Here is a 7,801-nt window from a genome sequence, read left to right as displayed (position 1 = left end):
CGGTGAGGTAGACCTGCTCATATAGGAACCAGTAAACATACAGCTTATGTTACCTAACTTTGAAGAGGTCGCTAAGCGTTGGTTGCTACGATATCCATAGTAACTCTAGCGAGTAGCTGACCTCATATCTACAGTAACTCTAGTCAAGTAACTGACCTCCAATATCTACAGTAACTCTAGCCAAGTAGCTGACCTCTATCTACAGTAACTCTAGCCAAGTAGCTGACCTCCAATATCTACAGTAACTCTAGCCAAGTAGCTGACCTCCAATATCTACAGTAACTCTAGCCAAGTAGCTGACCTCCAATATCTACAGTAACTCTAGCCAAGTAGCTGACCTCCAATATCTACAGTAACTCTAGCCAAGTAGCTGACCTCAATATCTACAGTAACTCTAGTCAGTAGCTGACCTCCAATATCTACAGTAACTCTAGCCAAGTAGCTGACCTCCAATATCTACAGTAACTCTAGCCAAGTAGCTGACCTCCAATATCTACAGTAACTCTAGCCAAGTAGCTGACCTCCAATATCTACAGTAACTCTAGCCAAGTAGCTGACCTCCAATATCTACAGTAACTCTAGCCAAGTAGCTGACCTCAATATCTACAGTTACTCTAGCCAAGTAGCTGACCTCCAATATCTACAGTAACTCTAGCCAAGTAGCTGACCTCCAATATCTACAGTAACTCTAGCCAAGTAGCTGACCTCCAATATCTACAGTAACTCTAGCCAAGTAGCTGACCTCCAATATCTACAGTAACTCTAGCCAAGTAGCTGACCTCAATATCTACAGTAACTCTAGTCAAGTAGCTGACCTCAATATCTACAGTAACTCTAGCCAAGTAGCTGACCTCAATATCTACAGTAACTGTAGCCAAGTAGCTGACCTCCAATATCTACAGTAACTCTAGTCAGTAGCTGACCTCATCTGGGTTTGTGTCAAGACAGTAGGCTATTAAGTCAGTGGTCGTACACATGACTAGTTATGACTGTCTATAAGACCTGTTATTGTTATGATAGCGCTACAGTGCATTGCGAAAGTATTCGGCCCCCTTGAACTTTGCGACCTTTTGCCACATTTCAGGCTTCAAACATAAAGATATAAAACTGTATTTTTTTGTGAAGAATCAACAAGTGGGACACAATCATGAAGTGGAACGACATTTATTGGATATTTCAAACTTTTTTAACAAATGAAAAACTGAAAAATTGGGCGTGCAAAATTATTCAGCCCCTTTACTTTCAGTGCAGCAAACTCTCTCCAGAAGTTCAGTGAGGATCTCTGAATGATCCAATGTTGACCTAAATGACTAATGATGATAAATACAATCCACCTGTGTGTAATCAAGTCTCCGTATAAATGCACCTGCACTGTGATAGTCTCAGAGGTCCGTTAAAAGTGCAGAGAGCATCATGAAGAACAAGGAACACACCAGGCAGGTCCGAGATACTGTTGTGAAGAAGTTTAAAGCCGGATTTGGATACAAAAAGATTGACCAAGCTTTAAACATCCCAAGGAGCACTGTGCAAGCGATAATATTGAAATGGAAGGAGTATCAGACCACTGCAAATCTACCAAGACCTGGCCGTCCCTCTAAACTTTCAGCTCATACAAGGAGAAGACAGATGCAGCCAAGAGGCCCATGATCACTCTGGATGAACTGCAGAGATCTACAGCTGAGGTGGGAGACTCTGTCCATAGGACAACAATCAGTCGTATATTGCACAAATCTGGCCTTTATGGAAGAGTGGCAAGAAGAAAGACATTTCTTAAAGATATCCATAAAAAGTGTTGTTTAAAGTTTGCCACAAGCCACCTGGGAGACACACCAAACATGTGGAAGAAGGTGCTCTGGTCAGATGAAACCAAAATGTAACTTTTTGGCAGCAACAATGCAAGACGTTATGTTTGGCGTAAAAGCAACACAGCTCATCACCCTGAACACCCCATCCCCACTGTCAAACATGGTGGTGGCAGCATCATGGTTTGGGCCTGCTTTTCTTCAGCAGGGACAGGGAAGATGGTTAAAATTGATGGGAAGATGGATGGAGCCAAATACAGGACCATTCTGGAAGAAAACCTGATGGAGTCTGCAAAAGACCTGAGACTGGGACGGAGATTTGTCTTCCAACAAGACAATGATCCAAAACATAAAGCAAAATCTACAATGGAATGGTTCAAAAAATAAACATATCCAGGTGTTAGAATGGCCAAGTCAAAGTCCAGACCTGAATCCAATCGAGAATCTGTGGAAAGAACTGAAAACTGCTGTTCACAAATGCTCTCCATCCAACCTCACTGAGCTCGAGCTGTTTTGCAAGGAGGAATGGGAAAAAATGTCAGTCTCTCAATGTGCAAAACTGATAGAGACATACCCCAAGCGACTTACAGCTGTAATCGCAGCAAAAGGTGGCGCTACAAAGTATTAACTTACTGGTGTTGAATAATTTTGCACGCCCAATTTTTCAGTTTTTTATTTGTTAAAAAAGTTTGAAATATCCAATAAATGTCGTTCCACTTCATGATTGTGTCCCACTTGTTGATTCTTCACAAAAAAATACAGTTTTATATCTTTATGTTTGAAGCCTGAAATGTGGCAGAAGGTCGCAAAGTTCAAGGGGGCCGAATACTTTCGCAATGCACTGTATGTAGACCGGATTATAAGAGGGTTGGTGTTAGGGTTGCACAATTCCAATAACTTTTCCTGTGTTTTCCAGAAATCCTTTTTGGAAATATGAGGTATATTCAGGAAATCGGGGAATCCTCCCAACTAGGATTTCAGGGAAAGTAAATCATACTGCTAACCCAGTCCAACTGAGTAGAATGGGGTTGAAGTTGACTAGAGAATGATCTGAAGTCAGTTTGGTCTTCCTCCCGAATGGTTAAGGTTTTGACTTGTCTCTAGGCAGACGAGTTGCCTCCCACATTAACAGTGTTGCCCCAGGTCTGGGATTTCCGAGACTTACAGTTTTGTTTGATAGAGAGGAATCTGATCCTAGATCTGTGGTTAAGGGCAACTTCTACCTCAGGCTCTCAGTACGGACAGACAGGACCCCTAAAGCTGCATGCTGTCGCAGACTAAAGCACTTCTTCTCTGCTTTTACCTGACAAAAATAAATAAAACATATATATAAACGAACTTCAGTGTTGTTTGGTTTCATCAGACTGACCTTGTAAGGTAATTTTATATGAAGCACCATGTGTATATCAGTACAGTATAATTCCTGTGTCGGTACACATTGTTACCATAGTTCCCATTATTTTATCATTAGGTGTCAAACTCATTCTTTGGAGAGCAGAGTGTCTTCGGATTTGAACTCCTCACTTGTACTTGATTGATCACTTACTGGTTAGTTAGGACAGTTTCCCAAACTCGGTCTTCGGGAACCAGGAGCCGCATGATTTTTTTTCTCTAACACTACACAGCTGATTCAAATGATCAAAGCTTGATGATTAGTTGATTATTTGAATCAGCTGTGTAGTAAAAAGGGGAAAAAAACAAATGTGCACTCCTTGAGTTTTAGAAACCCCTGATTTAAGAACAACCATGGTCTAGACTCTAGGGAATGGATGGGACAACCCTGGTCTAGACTCTAGGGAATGAATTGGACAACCCTGGTCTAGACTCTAGGGAATGAATTGGACAACCCTGGTCTAGACTCTAGGGAATGAATTGGACAACCCTGGTCTAGACTCTAGGGAATGAATTGGACAACCCTGGTCTAGACTCTAGGGAATTAATTAAACAGCGCTGGTCTAGACTCTAGGGAATGGATGGGACAACCCTGGTCTAGACTCTAGGGAATTAATTAAACAGCGCTGGTCTAGACTCTAGGGAATGAATTGGACAACCCTGGTCTAGACTCTAGGGAATTAATTACACAGCGCTGGTCTAGACTCTAGGGAATGGATGGGACAACCCTGGTCTAGACTCTAGGGAATGAATTGGACAACCCTGGTCTAGACTCTAGGGAATCAATTGGACAACCCTGGTCTAGACTCTAGGGAATGAATTGGACAACCCTGGTCTAGACTCTAGGGAATTAATTGGACAACCCTGGTCTAGACTCTAGGGAATTAATTAGACAGCGCTGGTCTAGACTCTAGGGAATGGATTGGACAACCCTGGTCTAGACTCTAGGGAATGAATTGGACAACCCTGGTCTAGACTCTAGGGAATGGATTGGACAACCCTGGTCTAGACTCTAGGGAATGAATTGGACAACCCTGGTCTAGACTCTAGGGAATGAATTGGACAACCCTGGTCTAGACTCTAGGGAATGAATTGGACAACCCTGGTCTAGACTCTAGGGAATGAGTTGGACAACCCTGGTCTAGACTCTAGGGAATTAATTAAACCTTCAATTCTGGAGCGGGAGAGATTGGCTTTTGCCAAAGTGTTGTCATATGAGATATTTAGACAAAATGACTTAATAGACAGTGAATGACTATCTAGTATTATATTTCAGACATGAGGTCATAGCATCCTTGGTCACCTGCAGTATTTCCTTTTGAGGAACAGGTGAACCCATGACGTGACTACCTGATACTCCAGAATGTTATGAAGAGTGATCAGATGAATTGCAATTAATAGCAAAGTCCCTCTTTTCCATGCAAATGAACTGAATCCTTAAAAAAAAAAACAGTATTGGCTAGTTGTATATTTTACTTACATTACAGATTCTTATTGAATTTGGGCAAAAGACATACAACGACATGTATAATATGGTATGTACAATGTGTTGCCAGAGGAGTATTTATACATGAAAGTTAATATACAAAAAAATTCCGAAATGTATGTTAAAAAAAATTTCAACTACAAAGCCAGTAAAGCAATGTGATTATTTCCCATGTCAACTGTTTCAGATGTCTGTTGTTTTCAACCCCGGGATACACAGGAAAATAAATGAGAACTGTGTGAAATGTTTTAAAACAAAATGTCCAAATGAACATGAATGGTGTCAAACAAGTTAAAACAATAACACTTCAACCATTCTATAGTAAACAAGACTGCTGCCTAAATAAATTACAGTAGATTTATAATGCCAGAGAAGCCTGTGTTTGGAGGATATATCGTCTCGGGCCAGCAAACGTGACAATATATCCTCTAAACAACGGGTTACCAACATATTCAGACAATGATTGACATATTTTCATTAAAAAAAAACATATTTTGATGAATTTATTCATACCATTTTTTTATATTTTTTTACCCCTTTTTCTCCCCAATTTCGTGGTATCCATTTGATTAGTAGCTACAAACTTGTCTCATCGCTACAACTCCCGTACGGACTCAGGAGAGACAAAGGTTGAAAGTCATGCGTCCTCCGATACACAACCCAACCAAGCCGCACTGCTTCTTAACACAGCGCCATCCAACTCGGAAGCCAGTCCCAACACAAATCTAGGGTTGCTGCCCAAGCTGGCTGGTCGTTCGTTCTATTGGTTTGGTTGCCAGAGACGCAACGCGAATGATGGTGGTAGTGGGTGGTGGTGGTAGTGGGTGGTGGTGGTGATGGTGGTAGTGATGGTGATGGTGGTAGTGGGTGGTGGTAGTGGGTGGTGGTAGTGGTGATGGTGGTGGTGGTAGTGGTGGTGGTGGTGGTAGTGGTGGTGGTGGTAGTGGTAGTGTTGGTGGTGATGGTGGTGGTGGTAGTGGTGGTAGTGGTGGTGTTGGTGGTGATGGTGGTAGTGGGTGGTGGTGGTGATGGTGGTAGTGGGTGTTGGTGGTGTTGGTGGTGGTGATGTTGGTGGTGGTGGTGGTAGTGGTGGTGATGGTGGTAGTGGGTGGTGGTGGTGGTGATGGTGGAATGGTGGTGGTAGTGGGTGGTGGTGGTGATGGTGGAATGATGGTGGTAGTGGGTGGTGGTGGTGATGGTGGTAGTGGGTGGTGGTAGTGGTGGTGGTGGTGATGGTGGTAGTGGTAGTGGTGATGGTGGTAGTGGTGGTGATGGTGATGGTGGTAGTGGTGGAATGATGGTGGTGATGGTGGTAGTGATGGTGGTAGTGGTGGTGGTGGTGATGGTAGTGGTGGTGATGGTGGTAGTGGGTGATGGTGGAATGATGGTGGTGGTGGTAGTGGGTGGTGATGGTGGAATGATGGTGGTAGTGGGTGGTGGTGGTGATGGTGGTAGTGGGTGGTGATGGTGGTAGTGGGTGGTGATGGTGGAATGATGGTGGTAGTGGTGGTGATGGTGGTAGTTGTAAACACTGATCAGAGTTGTGGTGGTAAAAGGATTGTATCTTGATGTTGCTGGTTTGACTTGGGGCTGTGATGGCTGTGTGTCCATTAAAATCCTGAGATGGAGGTTGCAGTGAAATAGCTGTTGCCCAGTTTATTATTGTAGGATGGATATTACAGGAAGTTAACATTGAAGATGATGACAGATGATAACGATGGCTAATTTGTCATTAACTCATCCAAAAGTTGAAAGGGGTTCTAAGCTGATATATGGAATTGATTTAAGGTCCTACATGGATCATGCATCAATTAGATTTTTAATTTTAGGACCCCTTTAAGTATATATAAAAAAAACATTTTAAAAATGGTTCAAATATAGCATTAGCCCTTTTACTACTCTATCCCATAGACCTGAGACCTGTGTTCAATTCAGGAGAGAGGTTTTGGAAGTGGCTTTTCAAGGGGACTGCATTATCACCTTCCAGCAAATAGAGGACTTCTGGTAAGGATATTCTCCGGGAGTGCAGGAAGAACAGGATCTCTGTGGTGCTATAGAAGGAGTCTGGACACGTATCAGGGGGTAGGTGAAGGAGTAGAGGGACATTATTCCCACCTGTGAGGATCAGACAACTCAGCCAGACTCTTTCCTCTGGTGAGGGTGTTGAATAGAGGTCAACTCTATTAATGGAGGGTGTTGAATAGAGGTCAACTCTATTGGTTGAGGGTGTTGAATAGAGGTCAACTCTATTGGTTGAGGGTGTTGAATAGAGGTCAACTCTATTGGTTGAGGGTGTTGAATAGAGGTCAACTCTATTAATGGAGGTCAACTCTATTAATGGAGGGTGTTGAATAGAGGTCAACTCTATTAATGGAGAGTGTTGTATAGAGGTCAACTCTATTGGTTTAGGGTGTTGAATAGAGGTCAACTCTATTGGTTGAGGGTGTTGAATAGAGGTCAACTCTATTGGTTGAGGGTGTTGAATAGAGGTCAACTCTATTGTTTGAGGGTGTTGAATAGAGGTCAACTCTATTAATGGAGGTCAACTCTATTAATGGAGGGTGTTGAATAGAGGTCAACTCTATTAATGGAGAGTGTTGAATAGAGGTCAACTCTATTGGTTGAGGGTGTTGAATAGAGGTCAACTCTATTGGTTGAGGGTGTTGAATAGAGGTCAACTCTATTAATGGAGAGTGTTGAATAGAGGTCAACTCTATTGGTTGAGGGTGTTGAATAGAGGTCAACTCTATTGGTTGAGGGTGTTGAATAGAGGTCAACTCTATTGGTTGAGGGTGTTGAATAGAGGTCAACTCTATTAATGGAAGGGTGTTGAATAGAGGTCAACTCTATTGGTTGAGGGTGTTGAATAGAGGTCAACTCTATTAATGGAGGGTGTTGAATAGAGATCAACTCTATTAATATATATAGAGAGAGAGAGGCTCTCTCGGTCTTTCTTTAATTAAAGTTTCTCATTTAGTTTAAAAACTCCCCCCCCCCCCTTAAAAGTAAAACACCAAAATATATATTGTACTGCATATATGTATCATACTCACCTTTCCATCTACCACATGATACAAAACAACATCACATTGCTAAATTGTAATTACTTCGCTACAATGGC

The sequence above is a fragment of the Oncorhynchus mykiss genome, chromosome 18, assembly GCF_057628025.1.
Source record: "Oncorhynchus mykiss isolate SJ-2025 chromosome 18, ASM5762802v1, whole genome shotgun sequence".
Classification (NCBI taxonomy): domain Eukaryota; kingdom Metazoa; phylum Chordata; class Actinopteri; order Salmoniformes; family Salmonidae; genus Oncorhynchus; species Oncorhynchus mykiss.
The sequence above is the reverse complement of the archived record's forward strand: the minus strand, read 5'-3'. Positions refer to the sequence as shown.